Source organism: Parasteatoda tepidariorum, chromosome 5 (assembly GCF_982258835.1).
Source record: "Parasteatoda tepidariorum strain Cologne lab strain chromosome 5, Ptep-v5.0, whole genome shotgun sequence".
Lineage (NCBI taxonomy): Eukaryota > Metazoa > Arthropoda > Arachnida > Araneae > Theridiidae > Parasteatoda > Parasteatoda tepidariorum.
The window spans coordinates 111,020,085-111,036,076 of NC_141759.1; the positions used below are offsets into that span (position 1 = coordinate 111,020,085).

General features: G+C 29.3%; 1 long non-coding RNA gene across 1 annotated transcript in view; it reads right to left on the minus strand.

Moving 5' to 3' along the window:
• Positions 1-14,948, minus strand: part of LOC147809998 (uncharacterized) — a 59,916-nt gene extending 44,968 nt beyond the window's left edge. The window contains exon 1 of the long non-coding RNA XR_015434042.1: positions 14,632-14,948. This is a non-coding gene — a long non-coding RNA (uncharacterized LOC147809998). The remainder of the gene's footprint in view (positions 1-14,631) is intronic.
• Between the last annotated feature and the right edge of the window lie 1,044 nt (positions 14,949-15,992).

Genomic DNA, 15,992 nt, shown 5'->3' on the forward strand with positions numbered 1-15,992 from the left:
GAATAAAGGTTTTAATAGGAAAAACTAATTGAAAGTTTACACTTTCGTATGTATAAGTCTTCGGAAAAAATTAGTTGACATTTCTGCAAATTTGCAGCGAAAACTTAGTTATTATATATATCTAAAACTTTGTTTTGGTTTCTTTGTGTATTTTAAGTTGCTTGGTTTTAATTGTGTTGAATTTGTTTTTATTTTCAACAAAATTGGGGATGAATGCAGTTTATGATATGGTATAGTTTTAAATAACTTTACGCTAGTGAGAAAACTTAATTTTTGAAACTTTCATGCAAAATATTATTAGTTCTTTTTTTTTTCTGAAATTCATTATTTTTTATGTATACACTCTACCACTATTTGAAAAATGGTTGAAAAATATAATACAACAATATAGTTTTATATGGCTTTAAATATAGTTTTTAAACAGCATTATTATTATTTTTTTGCAATATTTTTTACATCCTCGCTTTATTCATTAAATTATATTTATTTTGAAAAGAGACTTCCAAATTATCCTTTTTCGTTACGCAATCCCTGACTGTAATCAAATGAGACTTAAAAACTGTGATTTAAACTTTATTACAATATGAAACTACAATTAATAAAAATTTGTCATTCGTTTGCCTCACGTTAGTTTCTCCTTTTACCATTCAAAAGAATTGTTTCGCTTACAACTCTGGATGCGCAAATCTATAACGTGGAAAAAGTGGTTCTCTCCGAGAGTTATTACAAATTTAAGATGGGCAGGGCTGATGTTCGGTTTTTTTCCGAATCAGCTTTCATGTATCCCCTTCATCTATATATGCATTGATTACTGTTTAATTAACTGTGATTATACCAAAAATAATTTTACAACTTTATTCAAGAGCACGTGAATAGCAATATATTGCAACAACTAAATGAACTTCTCGAAAGCAATGTGTTTAATTTCAGCAGTGAAAAATAATCTATTTACTTAATTTTCTAATATAAATTCAATTTAATTTTCAGGAAAGAAAGATCAAACGCTCGAAGTGGGAACATGAAGATCTGTAAGTAGTTTTATTATTAATATTTTAATGCTGAAAATGTTCTTGAGAAGCTTTTCAACCGATCTTTGTTTTGACTGCTGCTCATTCGACATTTATTTCAAAAGTTTTTAAAGTAAACTTAAAAATTAATATTTTTCTTTATTTTTAAACTCAAATGTTTTGGAGAAATATTGTTATATTTGAATCTCTTGTATTATCGTTTGTGTTTTGACACCCTTATTGAGTTCAATTTTATTAAGTTTATAATACAGGGATGAGATTTTCCCGCTTTTTACCGGATTTCCGCCTTTTTCGCTTTTGTCTCGAATTTCAGCCCTTTTATCAAAAACTCAGATTCTCTAAAAGTTCGAGTTTTTTTTAATATAAATATTCCGCTTTTTCTGAAAATTCAGCCGTTGAAATAAAATAATTACATTTATTTCCGATTTGATATATAGATATAATATATCGAAGGATATATAGAAAATTCAAACTACGTAACTGCCAATCCTTCCACATATCTACTTATTTTAGTTATTAGCTTTTACAATCAGAAAATAAGATTTCCTCATTTTTACCCGTCCGCTAGATAGCTCGTATTTTCGTAATCCAGACGTTGCTTGCTGCATTTTAATGTCAAACATCGATTTTCGTATTTACCCGATTTAAAAGTTGCGCGTTGCAATTCCTATTCTCGCGATTTTAATATTGTTCATTGCAATTCTTATTTACGAAATTTAAAAATTCAGTTCCGCGATTTGTATACAGGCGTTTTTAAAATTCTATGCAACGATTCGTATTCACGCGAGTTTAACCAATGTCGTGATTCATTTTTGCCGTTGTAATATCCAACATCTGGTTTCGTATTTACATGTTATTTAAAAATTAGGCCTTGATTTCGTATTCGCGCCATTTAGAAAATATGCATCGTAATTTTTATTTACGCGATCTGAAAGTTACGCATCATGATTTGTATATTCACATTTTTGAAATCCAATATCGAGTTTCATTCAAGTGATTTCAATATCGTGATTTATATTCATGCAATTTTAAATTCCGTTATCGCGATTCTTGTAAAAAGTAAGTTTTTTTCTTGAATTAGTTACTATAAATGTGGCAGTTTTTCTGTCGACGATTATTGCTATATATAGGCATTACAATATCAGCGAAGCTGGATGAGAATATGTTTCTGATATTTTTGCTATAAATCACGTAAGATTTACTCTCGTGAAAATTCAGTTTTCTTCCCTTTTGGTCAATCTCATCCCTGATAATGCAATGTATTCGAGCATGATATTTTTAAATTTCATTTATTATTGAAAACATGCATTTTAACAAAACATGATCTTTTCAGGGGCGCTTTTGGTGTGCATATGGAGAACATGCAACAAAGATTCTGGGGCAGAGGAAAAAGATCTGCCATTCTCGAAGCCATACAACAGGAAAGGTCAAGGTTGCAGGTAATTTTTTTTTTAAAATTAAATGTTTACCATTGGATGCACCCTCCCGAATGAGACCCCGGAAAACGTTGCATAGATATTAAATTTAAATAGTAAATTAAGTAATTTGGATTAATTTGATTGGTATCTTTACCTCAGCCAAAATTTCAAATTAATTTGGATCTAAGTACCCTTCTTCTTGCGCAGAATGATTTTTCAGAGACTTTCGACATCAATATGGGTGTTCGATAGATAGCACTATAGCCTCTAATTTTCTATTTAGTACAGTACAGAACTCGTTATCCGGAAATCAAAAAACCGGAAAACCGGAACGAAATTCGATAAATTTTCCTGCCATTTTCAAACAAAAAAAAAATTTTCCTCATAGGATTTTAGGATTTTTCTTTCTATTTTGAAAGATCTTTACCTTACCATCATTTTGGAAATAATCATTAGTGTATTACTTTATCGTTTTTTGTTCTTTTTAAGATTATTTTCAATTTTATTTTTTTAGTTGGGTTTAACGGTAAAAAAACGACTTTTTGTAGCGATTCAGAAAACCGGAAAAATCAGTTATCCGGAATAGCGATGGTCCCGATCGTTCCGGATAATCGGTTCCCTATACTTGAATCCTTCATTAGAAAATTAGATATCAAAGACTTAATTACCAGTAAAACGACTCGCAATTTGTGCCTCTGCTGATGACATAACAATATTAGGTGAAAATTTTAAATGATTTAATTGCATCAACAATCAGTAGCATGCTTTACTTAATGAACAAAAAATAATATATATGAAGAAAAAAAAACTAATATTACTACAGTGAATGTTTTAATGTGCTATCGTGGATGGTTTTGCATATCTAGACTCAGTTATAAACACTTCAAATACAATTTCCGAAGAAATTTCTTAAAGAATTCGGAAAGGGGACCAACACTCAACGTGTCAAATGACCGTTCAAGAACTTTGGCATCGAAAATGCGCTTATCGTTTTTGCACATTTGACTTCATGACTTTTTCTAACAAAATCTTTCTTTTTTATATACAGTTAATAATCTATGATTATTTTTTCTATACATTTTGTTTGCTTCGAATAATACTTGTCGTCTACCGACCACAACCGGTCATTTGAGCGGGAGACAACATTGTACATCAAAATCTATCATAATTGTAATTAAATAATTGCAGTAATATAAATACCACTAGATTTTATTATTATCTTTTATGTATTTTTTTAAAAAAAAACTTTTTAGGCTGATTTCCAAGAACCTGGCCCATCCCATGCATCCATCTTTCTTCCATCTCCTGTAAGTATCATAAACCACTTATCTAATGCCTTTTTATACTACTTTATTTAACTTTTAATTCCTAATAAAAATTCTTTTTTTATGAGAATTAAGTAGTATTGTTTCTATTACTTTCGAGAACAAAATGTAAATCAATAAATCTGTAAAAAAAAAAAAAAAAGCAAAAAAGAGCTTTATCATTTATGCAGGTATTCAAACAAATTAAGGCGATGTGAACTTGGGAGTTTTCCTATTAATTCTGGCAAGTGCTTCTCTGATCATGCTACAGTCAGGCCCAGATCAAATTGTATTAGATCAAATAGTATAATTATTGTGTAGAAAAATAACCTATCAAACCAATAATCTAAATTTCATAAGATTATATTTATAAGAGAATTTGATTTATCTTCATTTAACTTTCAAACACTTCACAACTTAGCTAATTTACAAACTTGAAAATGCAATTGCAAAACCTAATCACGCATTTCGATAAAAGCAGAGAAAAAATTCTTCTCTTTGTTCAATATTTAATTTTAAGAAGTATAAGTATTATAGTATAACAAAAGAAATAATTAAATATTACAAAAAATCTCAAATGATAGAGAACACATTCTTTTTGTTTTAATTTTTGAAAGGAATCAGACTGAGAATGTGTCAAACTTTTTAAATTAAGAATAACTTCCTTAAGTAAGCGCATTACATTTTTTTCTGTTCTTTTTCAGCTTTTTTAATGTGTCGGGATTTAACGATTCTTGTCAATTATTTTTACTAGACCTACTGTTACTTTCAGTTCTGAACTCAACCTATTTAAGAAAAGAAAAAGATTTTTCATTGATTTTTTTAATTATTGTTTTTCACTTTAAGCGTTACAATTTAATAAGGGTATTTTATTTTTAGCTTTGTTATAAAAAGTTAATTTTTTCTTTAAAAATTTATTTGATAAAATTTGATTATTTTTAAACCAATGAATCTTCAGTCATTTTTAATTATGAAAAAAAAATAAAGCAGAGCCTACATTTATTTAATTTGCTTTGATTTTTGAGAAAATTAAAGCAAATTTTGTGTTATTTTTTGTTAAAAAAAATTGGCTATTAGTTAAAACAAATAATTTTTATTAATTAAAATAAAAAGTTAAGAAATGTTTTGACTCGTTTTGATAATTTAACAATTGTACTTAAAAAAAAATTTCATTTAATTTTTCTTAAAATTCTTTCAATACTTGTTTTTTTTTCTTTTTTTTTCTTTTTTGAAAATTTGTTAGATAGTCAGTATTGTTTCTAAGCAAATAAATCTTAGTCGATTTTATTTTCAAAAAAGAAAATAATGATACATAAATAACAAACTGAAATTTATTTTTACACTTATTAAGCATAGAATTTGACCATTAGTAATGTAACTTTATTATTTTTAGTAAATAAATAACAAGGTCTAAGGTTTCAAAAGCACGTTCTTTTTTCAAAAATAATTTAAAATTTTTTTTACTAAACTGAACATTTCTTTGGTTTGTTTTTAACTTTCGTTTTTTTCCATTTAATTATAATGCATGATTGTAAAATATTTTGTTACGGTTTTATTATTATTTTTAAACCAATAAATTTGAAGTCATTTTTAATCTTAAAAGAAACTAAAATAAAGCTTGTGTTTGTTATTACTTTAAGACATCTTTATTATTTTAATTGAAAAAATTAAGCAATGCTTTTGATAAATACACACGTGGGCAACCTTTGTGCTAAAATACAAAGTAAGGTAAACAACGTTTAAGAGCACAAAAATATTTATAACGTTGTTTACCTTAGTAATGCTTTTGATGCTTTTTTTTAAAATTAAAGATTTTTTAGAAGAAACATTTTTTTAGAATTAAGACTTTTTTTCGTAATAGATTTATTCCCTTTATCTATTTTTGATTGATTTAAAGATTTCTGATGGAAAATTTTTGAGCCTATGCTAATTCGCGATACACTGCTATATCGCGTTGTCTAACAGACGATGTATCACGATATAAAATTTCCTACATCGCTCACTCCTAATCGTGAGTAAAAAATGTTTTCGTTCGGTTTTAAAATAGTTTTCCACTCTTTTACTTTGAAGGATTGTGCATTTATTTATTTTTCTGCTTTCAGGATGATGAAGATGACGATGGCGATGATGAAGATGATGATTCATCTCTTAGCATCCGACCAGTTGGCCTGTCGAAACGACGCAGACTTAGCACTTCGAGAGATAATGAAACATCCTCTGAAGAAGTGAGTTCATTCTTCTAACTGATCACTTTTATTATTTTCTGTTCTGTTTAGCATCTTTTTTGTAGTTTTTAATCAGTAGTTTCAGTTTTCCATCTTCGACCAATCGATATCTTAGAGTTAATTACAATTGAGGTGGGATTTTTTTTTTATTTTTTATAACCGTCGTTGAACAGCCGGCACAATTTCGGGGTTACGATAATGTTCAATTTCGTAGCCTTGTAATTTTGAACCAATCCAGATGACAAAGAAATTCCTGGATCAGTACCCCCAGAGGTATAATTTGTAATGGGAACATGGAGGACTTTGTGACTCGACAGATTTAACGTGCATCAGTCACCATTTAATACACGGGTATTCTTCGTCTTGATTTTTTATTTATTTTATGACCGTCGTTGAACAGCCGACTCGATTTCGGGTTTACGACTACTAATCAAAGCTAACCGGGTAACGATTACGCATGTTCAACTCCGTAGCCTTGTACTTTTGAATCCAATCCAAAAGACAAGGGAACTCCTGGAACGAGTATGGGGAGAAATTTACCTTCGTGGAGGTCTTTTTGATTAAACTAACCAGCATTTGCGTTACATGGAGAGGAAAACCACAAGAATCTCCCACGGTTAGCCTGACGACAAAGGGACTCTAACCCATGATCCGTCTACCACTGAGGATATTTCACGTCAGCACTGTGGTCGGTGCAAGCCGGAATTCGAATCGACCAGCCATAGCCGGGATCGAAACCGGTTCACCTCATTGGAAGGCGAGCGCTCTATCCCCTGAGTAATCGCGTTCGACCTGATTCTTCCCATTAGCTGATCTAGCTTGCTGACCATATTGCAACATCGGGAACTGGTTTCGAATTTTCTGACCATTGAGCGAGCTATTTGCTTAAAAACAAAACTTATTTTAGTTCGGAAATATTCTGAAAAATATGCATTGAATTAGTATTTGCCTATAAAGCTAATGAGACTGGAAAAAAAAATTGATCTGCAATTTCAATATTCGAATAGCTTTGAGAGGGAAGAGCAAGATAGCATTTAATTTATCTTAAGCTACTTTTGAATTTTTTCAACAATAGCATAGTTCTGCTAGCAGATAATTCAGTTTAATCCAAAATTAGTTTCATTGAGAGTTTACGATAGCTTCTTAATAATCTTAAATATTTTATTGCTTATGTGAAATGAGCGCAAGCACTGAGTGAAAAGAATAACTTTTTTCCCCAATTATCGGATTTTAGGACTCAATTTTAGGACTCATAAGTTTTAGGACTCAATCTTAATGCTTCGAGGAGATGATTTCAAATATGTTTATAAATTTTTGTAAATAAAATTTCAAAATACACCAAATTCAAAGACACCAAAAATCGCACTTTCTCTGAATAAACAAACCTTTCTCTTGGCGGATTTTTGATCCCCAAAATTTAAGAGCTGACGCCATATGAAAAATATATTCCCAATAGTTTGATCAGGAGAATGGTCAAAAATCTGGTCTCCTAAATGGTAATTTTACTTTCTGCGTCTTTCATAAATTTTTTTTTAAGTGAATTGAAACTGATTTGCATGCAAGTATAAAATTCGTTTTTCCTAAGAAAATTCCATGCAAAAAATAAGTTTTAGTAAATATTTAGTAGTATAAATATTTACTAAACCCTTTATAAGCCGTAATACACAAGTGGGCGACCTTTGTGCTAAAATACGAACTAAGGTAGACAACGTTAAAGAGCACAAAAAAATTATTAAAAGCAAGCAAAAGCACACAAAAAAAATTTTTTTGTGCTCTTTAACGTTGTCTACCTTAGTTCGCCTTTATAAGCCGATTAACCATTTATAAGCAGATTAACTCCTTTATGAGGCAATGTGAAATATACTTCCCACACATTTTCTTAGTTCTCAAATGTAGAGTGGGAGAAATTTTTCACAAATGGTTTGAATTGGGACTAGGACTGGGCGATATTAGAAATTATATATCGTGATATATCGTCAGTTTTGCATCGCGATATAGTATTTTTGAATTTCATTTACTTTAAGGCACAGAAAGTCAGATTTCTATCAAGACTTCATACGCATATTGATTTAAATCAATTTATAAATTTGAAAATATATATGTTTTTCTAAAGAAAGATATTAAATAAATTGACTAAGATGTACAAATCTTACTTAAAATATTTATTGAAAAAATGTGTGTAGATACAGAATGAAATATTTGCACTTCTTTATCGTTTATAAGGTATAAGCAGTCTTAATTTAAGTTCACCCCTAAAACACCCTTAATGAAAAAAAAAAATTGTTATTAAACAAAAGCTGATTTCAAAATTTCAAAATATATTTTAATTAAAATAAAAGTTAGATTGACTAAAAGCCGAAGTTTAAAATTAAAAATGTTCGAATTTTAAACTAAAAAGTAAACATAAGATTTGTAATAATTTCTTAAAATTTTCGTTCTCTGAAAGATTTCTCAGTTTAAAAGTAAAAAGGGAATTTTATAAAGATATCTAGCTGAAATTATTGAAAGAAAATTTAAAAAATTAAAAAAAAAGTTTGTTAAGAAATTCATTATACACTTAAAACAAAGTGCTAAAAATAATTTTTTTTTTTTTTTTTTTAAAAAAAGAAACTTTTTTTAACAAATCAATATTTGCTTGTACTATTATGCGTAAATAATTACAGAATTATTTAGTTCGATCGTAATGTTCAAATTCTTAATGAAGAAGTAAACACAAGTTTTGTTATATTTTCTAAAGATGATCACGCAAATAACAAAAGATTTCTTAGTTTAAAAATAAAAAAATAAATAAAAGTGAAATTTATCAATATATTTACCTAACAGCATAGGAACAAAATTTAAAAAATAAGTTCGTTAAAAAATTATTTGTATGCTTAAAACAAAGAGCTAAATAAATTTTAGAAAAAAAAATGCTTCTTAAACACTATTTTTATTATTATTTCATATAAATAATTAAATTAAATTAAATAATGACCGAATTATAAACGAAAAACAAAGTAAGGCAAAGTTTCTTAATTAAATTCTTAAAAATAAAAACAAAAGAATTGTGATATTCGGTAATATATTTAGCTAATTAACTAATAATATAAAACGAAAATTAAAAAAAAATAATGATTTTACTCTCTAATAAAACGAAGTAGTAATTGATAAAAAAAAAAAAAAGAAATGAATAAAATTCGCAAACTTTTCAAATTCTTTTGAACAAATAAAGTTTATTGACTTATGTCCAAAAAATAAGTTTTGTTTTAACTTTATTTCTAAAAATAAAAACAACGCAAGATTTATAAATTTAAAATCAGTAATAGAAGCCCATTAAATAATTAGAAGTTTTATCCGAAAAGTTTTTAATAAATTTAAAAAAAGTAAAAAAATAACCTAACAAATTTATTTACTTTGTAATTTAATTCCTTATGGGTGCCTTAAATTAGATTTCCGATAATTTTCACATTTAAAAATATAAAAAAAGTTTTGTCAGAAAATAAATAAAAAACTTACCTAATTAATGAAGAAACTTTTCTTTATAAATTCTTTTCAATAATAGATTGCGTTCAGAACAAGGTTACGACGGCGATCACGAAGTTAATCCCATTGAAAATAATCTACAAGAAACGATTTCAAATCGCGAAGGTGCGAAAACGAACATGTGATATAACGATATAAGGTCTCAAAAGTGATTCTGATTCTACCGCTCATCAGTCAAGGCCGTCTCAACATAACGAAACAATATCGTCTTCCACAGCGCGAGTTGGCATCGGAACGTAAGAGAAAGTCCTTGCGTGTATCGCTATATCGTTATATCGTCTTCTTCACTCGACGGCTTAAATCACATTTCTGATGTATCGCTTGGAATGAAAGTTGCTGTATCGGTTTGCCGATATAGGCGTTAAATCGATATGTCGCGATATATCGATTTATAGCCCAGTCCTAATTGGGACTTACTTATAGCTTTTACAATTTCTTAAAAAAACATAAAAGAAGTAGAAGAATTATGGACAATAGAAGAATTATGTTTTAAAAAAGTAGACGTTAGCGAGAGGAAGCGAGTTAGCATCTATTTTCTCTTCTGTCAAGTGCGTTTGTTCTTTTAATCATCTCTCATGAAATTCATCTGTGGTTACAACCCTAGCATTTATAAATTTAGTTTAATTTAATCTAGGTTCAATTTGTAAATTTGGTTTCTTTGATAATTCTTTACAGTAGGTAAAATTTCCCAACCACTTTCTAATTAAAAAAAATAATTAAAAAAATGTAATTTTATGCTGAATGGATTTTGTTTCATAAATAAATATCTATCCAGACAAGCTTAACATAACATTTCTAGAAAAAATAGCCCTGTAAAGGTTTAATAGCAAAATATACTATTTGGCTGTATTAAATATGTTTAGTCATAAATGAATGCTTTTGAGAGTAGTAAATTAGAAATTTTCATTTTCCTCACAGGCATCTCCACCTCCTCCTCTTGTGTCAGATGATTCTGATGACGTTTCTCCTCATGATGAACCTTCTCGGGATGAACCCGTTTCTGCTCCTCCATCCCCAGCTAGAGCGGGACCCAGATTCATTCTGAGTAAGTGTTCCTAAGTGTGCAAGTTTAAGCAGGGGTCTGTCCAGACATTTTGTGAAAGGTTCGTTTTTCGGGAAATTGTGAAAAAATTACTCACATTCTTTCAACCAGGGTCCGCTTTTATGAATTTGTGCAAATAGGGTCCGTTATTGCAAAAAAAAACCTTTTTCAATGAGTTTTTAAATTGTAAAGACATACAAGATTATGTTCAACACTGTAAAATTATAATTAAAAAAATTAAATTTCAAAAAATAAGCAACTGCTGCTTCTAAATTAAAGATGCAACATGCAAATATTTGGTATTTAGCCTATACTGCTGAACGCAGAATATTAATTTCGGACGAATAATGGAAGAATCGTCTGCCGAAGACAAAACTTAATTCGTTTACATCCATCTTTCTTGTTTTCTGTTCTTGAAAGGGTTTATTCGATTAATAAAATAATAATGAAGATAAACAAATTTGTGAAGAGTCCGTTTCTAAGTTAAAATATTTTGTGAAGGGTCCGTTAACGGTTTCTTCTAAACAGGTTTAAGTAAGTGTTCCTATATGCCAATTGGCATAGTCAGTAGTGTTCGCAAAATGAATGTTGCGGAGTAAAAGTCATTGCGTTTTGTGTAAAAAAAAACCGAAGAATTTTTAAGTATCCGGAAAAGTGTTCTAATAAAACCATTTTTCAAAATAAATAAAATTTCATTCAAAACGTGATAAACATTACAACTATTTCACAGCGAAATAATTTTATTTTGAAACAAAACACACTATAAATGCAATACATTACCTTCACTGTTTAAAATAAATGGTTTACAGTTTGGTAAAACATGAGTTAAAATATATAACTGTTATTAATTTTTTTTCATGACTTTTTGATACAGTTTGAGTTTATTCCTCCGATTGAAATTCTTTGCGTATTTGAAATTAATTTCCAACCAGACATTAAAGTTGAGCAACAGTTAATAATTTGTGTACCACACAAAACCGGGATGAATATCTCAGATTACCCACTTTCTTCAAACTTTAGCACCATAATCAATGTAAGGACTTTCCGCCATGCCAGATTTAAAGTGAACCTTGTTAAATATCCTCCCAGCTTTTCATTAGATTGTGCAATTTCCATTTTCAGTGTCCAGCTGCCCTTCTCAAAAATGAGTCAGCCCAGAGAACTTTCTGTAGTTGAAAACAAATAGTTTCTTCATAGTTGATTTTCTTGAAAATGAAGAGCTATTGCTGAAATTGAAAAAGAAAATAAATTATACTTTTCAACGAAAAAAATCCAAATTTAAAATTATGAAACGGTGAATATTTATTAGAAACTTAAATTATTTAGTTCGAAAATGTTTTTTTTAAAAATTGTAATATCCTTTACAATGAAACTCAATAGGTAATACCCGGTGTCGATACCTGCTTCAAAAAATCTCAGTAGCGCCACACAGGAATCAAAAAAAAATTCAGTCAATATGCTTAATTAAATGTTTTCACATATTTATTATTTTTATGGTTTCATTAAATTTTTACAACCTTAGATTATTTCTAATTGAAATTTTTTTCAAAAAATATGATTTAATCAAAGTAAAATATAAGTTTCCAAAATGTGACTTTTAACTGTCTTAAATGGAATTTTTTTGAACCTATTGATATTGGTCACCAACTCATTAGGTTATTTTCTGGATGTCTTCTCATGATATTTTCTGGCTAAAATGGCATTGGCTGAAAATGATATTTTAAGTAATATTTAATTTATTTTCTTCCATAAATAAATGTCTGTTTATTAATAATATGGGGTAACCCTTTCGCAAAAAATGTCACTGGACCATAAGTAATGAAATGGATAACTTTATAAGCTCGAATGTTAGATTGAATACAATTTAATGCTATATTACATTAGTTCTAATATTAGAAGATGGGATTCATGAGTCTAGCATTTTCTAGCATGGCAGTATTATAATTGCATCTTTCTAATGATATAATATCAATAATTTGAAATAATATCATTTTTCTACCTGGTTATAATAAGCTGATCTTTACCCTGCCACTCTCCCCTCCTATGTTATTTATCATCTCGTTTAATTTTTCTTTTATAGGTGACAATTCATCTATGTTCTCTGTCAACTCATCTGATTTTGAAAGCTCTTCCGAATCCTCCGAGATCTCCCCCGAGTCCCCCGAGCCCTGTGTGAGCTCCCCCGAGTCCTCCGTGAGCTCCATTACCTATCAGAGCTCAGTGAAATCTGACAGAAAGGGGAGAAGGAAGAGTGAGGCTGAAAGACTTAGAGATTATACAGAAGAGATTGGAGTGAAAATTTCAGTATCTCGAATGATGGAATTGAAACCCAGGCTGAGGAAGAGGAAAGTTGTTGTTTCGTATAAGGGCATGTGCTGATCATCCTGGTGCTCGTCTCATCCCGATCATTATCTTCTATGGTCAGTTAAGTTTTTGTATCCTGTTTTGATTTTCTTTGTTAGGTTTATCCGATCAATTATATCAATGATTTAATTTTTTCCTCTTGCCTGAACTTGGTTGCTTAGCAACGGAGTAAAATTAGTTATTGCTCTCTAGAATTAATTCTATGGATTATCTTAAATTATTGCTTTGCGGCACGATTTTGCGAGACAAGTTTTTTTGGGACTTTCGCCTAATATATATATAACCTCTTAACTCCCTCCCACAATTTATGATTCAATCTCTTTAACATTTTGTCTACCCTCCTATTTTGTGGGTCAATCGAAATATGTAAAGAAAACTAAGTTAAATGGCAGAAAATACGTTTTTGTGTCTGATTTTGTAACTTAAAAGTAAATTAAAATTTAATTGTAATTTGTTTATAATTTCACTTATTTAGATTCATTTTGAATCTTGTATTTTTAGAGCATACGTTATACTCGAAATCCAGTATACACACACACACACACACAAATTCTTTATTTTATTGTATGTATAGATTAGTTGTCGTCCTACCTGATGGCTTTTCATTGTTAGATAAAGCAAAACACATTTTTACTAGTTCATTCTATTAAAGATTAACTGTAATTCGTATTATTTGGCATAATGCGTTGCTCAAGGCAACTCAGGATATTCAAAATATTCCACAGTGAAGCTACTTTTTCCTGCACTTATCTATCTTATGTATCTAATTTTATTATAAAAATGTGCAATATTGGTGCAATTGTATTCGGCACCAAATTTACTTAAAATGCTTTGTACCTATAAACGAGTATATTTAGTACTATAACTAATTTAAAGTTTAAAAGATAGTGTTTTCTGGGAAACCTAGAGTAATTGTTCCAATCTCTGAAAAATTTCAAAATTCAAACAAATTATTGGAAGAGAATTTCCGTAATTCTAAGTTATTTTCTCCTTTACTTTCATTCTGATATTTTAAGAATTTCGAAGTTTCGTGGTTTCCTCCAGGTTATGTCTGAACTCACTTTTTCTATACTTCAAATTTTGAATTAGTTATGAAAGTGAAAAAGAATTATAATCTCCCGTGCTATGGCGTTCTGATAAATTTCACTCATGAATCGTTCTGATTGAGTCCTACAACATGTAAATCTGGTCATTTGATCAAAAGTTATTCGGAGTTTTCCGTTTTTTTTCCTATCTGCTCTGTACCTTCCCTTCTCTGGTCAGTTAAGATTTTGTATCTTGTTTTGATTTTTTTTTCTCAAAAAAAAGTAATTTAATTTTAGTTATTCCTTAAAATAATTCTGAATATTTAGGTTCTATGCAAATTATTTATTTTAAATATTTATTTAAATAGTTTTTTTAGTTTGAAGTAGTCAGGTGTCTGTTTAGAAGAAATTTGGGTCCGTTAACGGACCCTTCACAAAATATCTTTTCATAAAAACGGACCCTTCACAAAATGTCTTTTCATAAAAACGGACGTTTAATAGTGCTTTTAGTCACGTGAAATAATAGGGAGTTTTTTTTTTTGTTAACAATATGCTATTTTTCTAACTGTTTCGAGTTTGCAAGTGTTACTCATGGTCAAGTTTATCCTCACTTTAGCCTATGATAATTCTGAAAATGGCACAAAGAAAAAGCACAGTTTTGTGAAAACTGACAAGTGTTTAAATTTTTTAAAATGTTACTTACTGCATTGTGTAGGCTTTAAAAATCTGCGAAACTTGTGGCATTGAATAATTTTTATCTAGATAAAAAAATATGTAAATTGTTTGTCCATTTTATAACGATCAGAAATTTTTTTATAGTAAGATGGTTTGTATAGTTTAACACTATAGCTTTGCCTGAAATGTGAGACACTTAAACTGAAACTAACCTTATTTCCTTTGTGAAAAAATTTTGTAAAATTTGCTGCACACTAAACAGTCTTCTCAAATATATTCCGATAATTTTTATTTATTTCCCTTAGTTTTTCATATTTTCCAATTTTATCATATTATGTTTCAAAGTTTTGTTTAGAAACATAAAATACTATGTTGAAAATATTAATTTGTTGAAAATTTGTTTTCAGATTTTTTCTTTGCTGATGTTTTTTCTGCTATATGTTTCCACCAAAATGTGTTCCACCACAGTTTGAGGAATTTGTATATATTCGAAGCCTATATATTTATAAAACTTTTATTCAGCCTCATCAACTTTTATTCGTCTCAGGATAGTTGTGCTCATGTTAGATCAAATGTTTGAAATCAATGAAATGAAAAACATTTTATTCAGTTTGTGATGATGTACCGAGGAGCCAAATTACCGAGAAAATCGAGTATTGACAGTCTGCTGCCATTGACTCTCACCTGAACATCGGAAATATTAAAAAAATCAAGAAAGACTAAAATGGTGAAGAATGACGAGTAGCATGGATGGTCTCCAGCTGGTTGCTTTGGACTTCAAGGGATGGAGTACGAGCCTATCATGTAACTGACTGACTTAAGAAGGATCTTATTGAAGATTAGTGATCATGTTATGGTAAGTTCTATTTCATTCAGCTTCTTATAGAATTCAATTATGAGCGGATTTCCGTTTTTTTTCCTATCTGCTCTGTACCTTCCCTTCTCTGGTCAGTTAAGATTTTGTATCTTGTTTTGATTTTTTTTTCTCAAAAAAAAGTAATTTAATTTTAGTTATTCCTGAAAATAATTCTGAATACTTAGGTTCTATGCAAATTATTTATTTTAAATATTTATTTAAATAGTTTTTTTAGTTTGAAGTAGTCAGGGGTCTGTTTAGAAGAAATTTGGGTCCGTTAACGGACCCTTCACAAAATATCTTTTCATAAAAACGGACCCTTCACAAAATGTCTTTTCATAAAAACGGACCCTTCACAAAATATTTTAACTTAAAAACGGACCCTTCACAAAATGATTTTTCTTTTATTCGGACCCTTCACAAATTTGTTCATCTTCATTATTGTTTCGTTAATCGAATGAACCCTTCCCAGGAAGGAAGACATATGTAAACAAACTAAATTTTGTCTTCCTCAGACGCTTCTTCCTTTATTC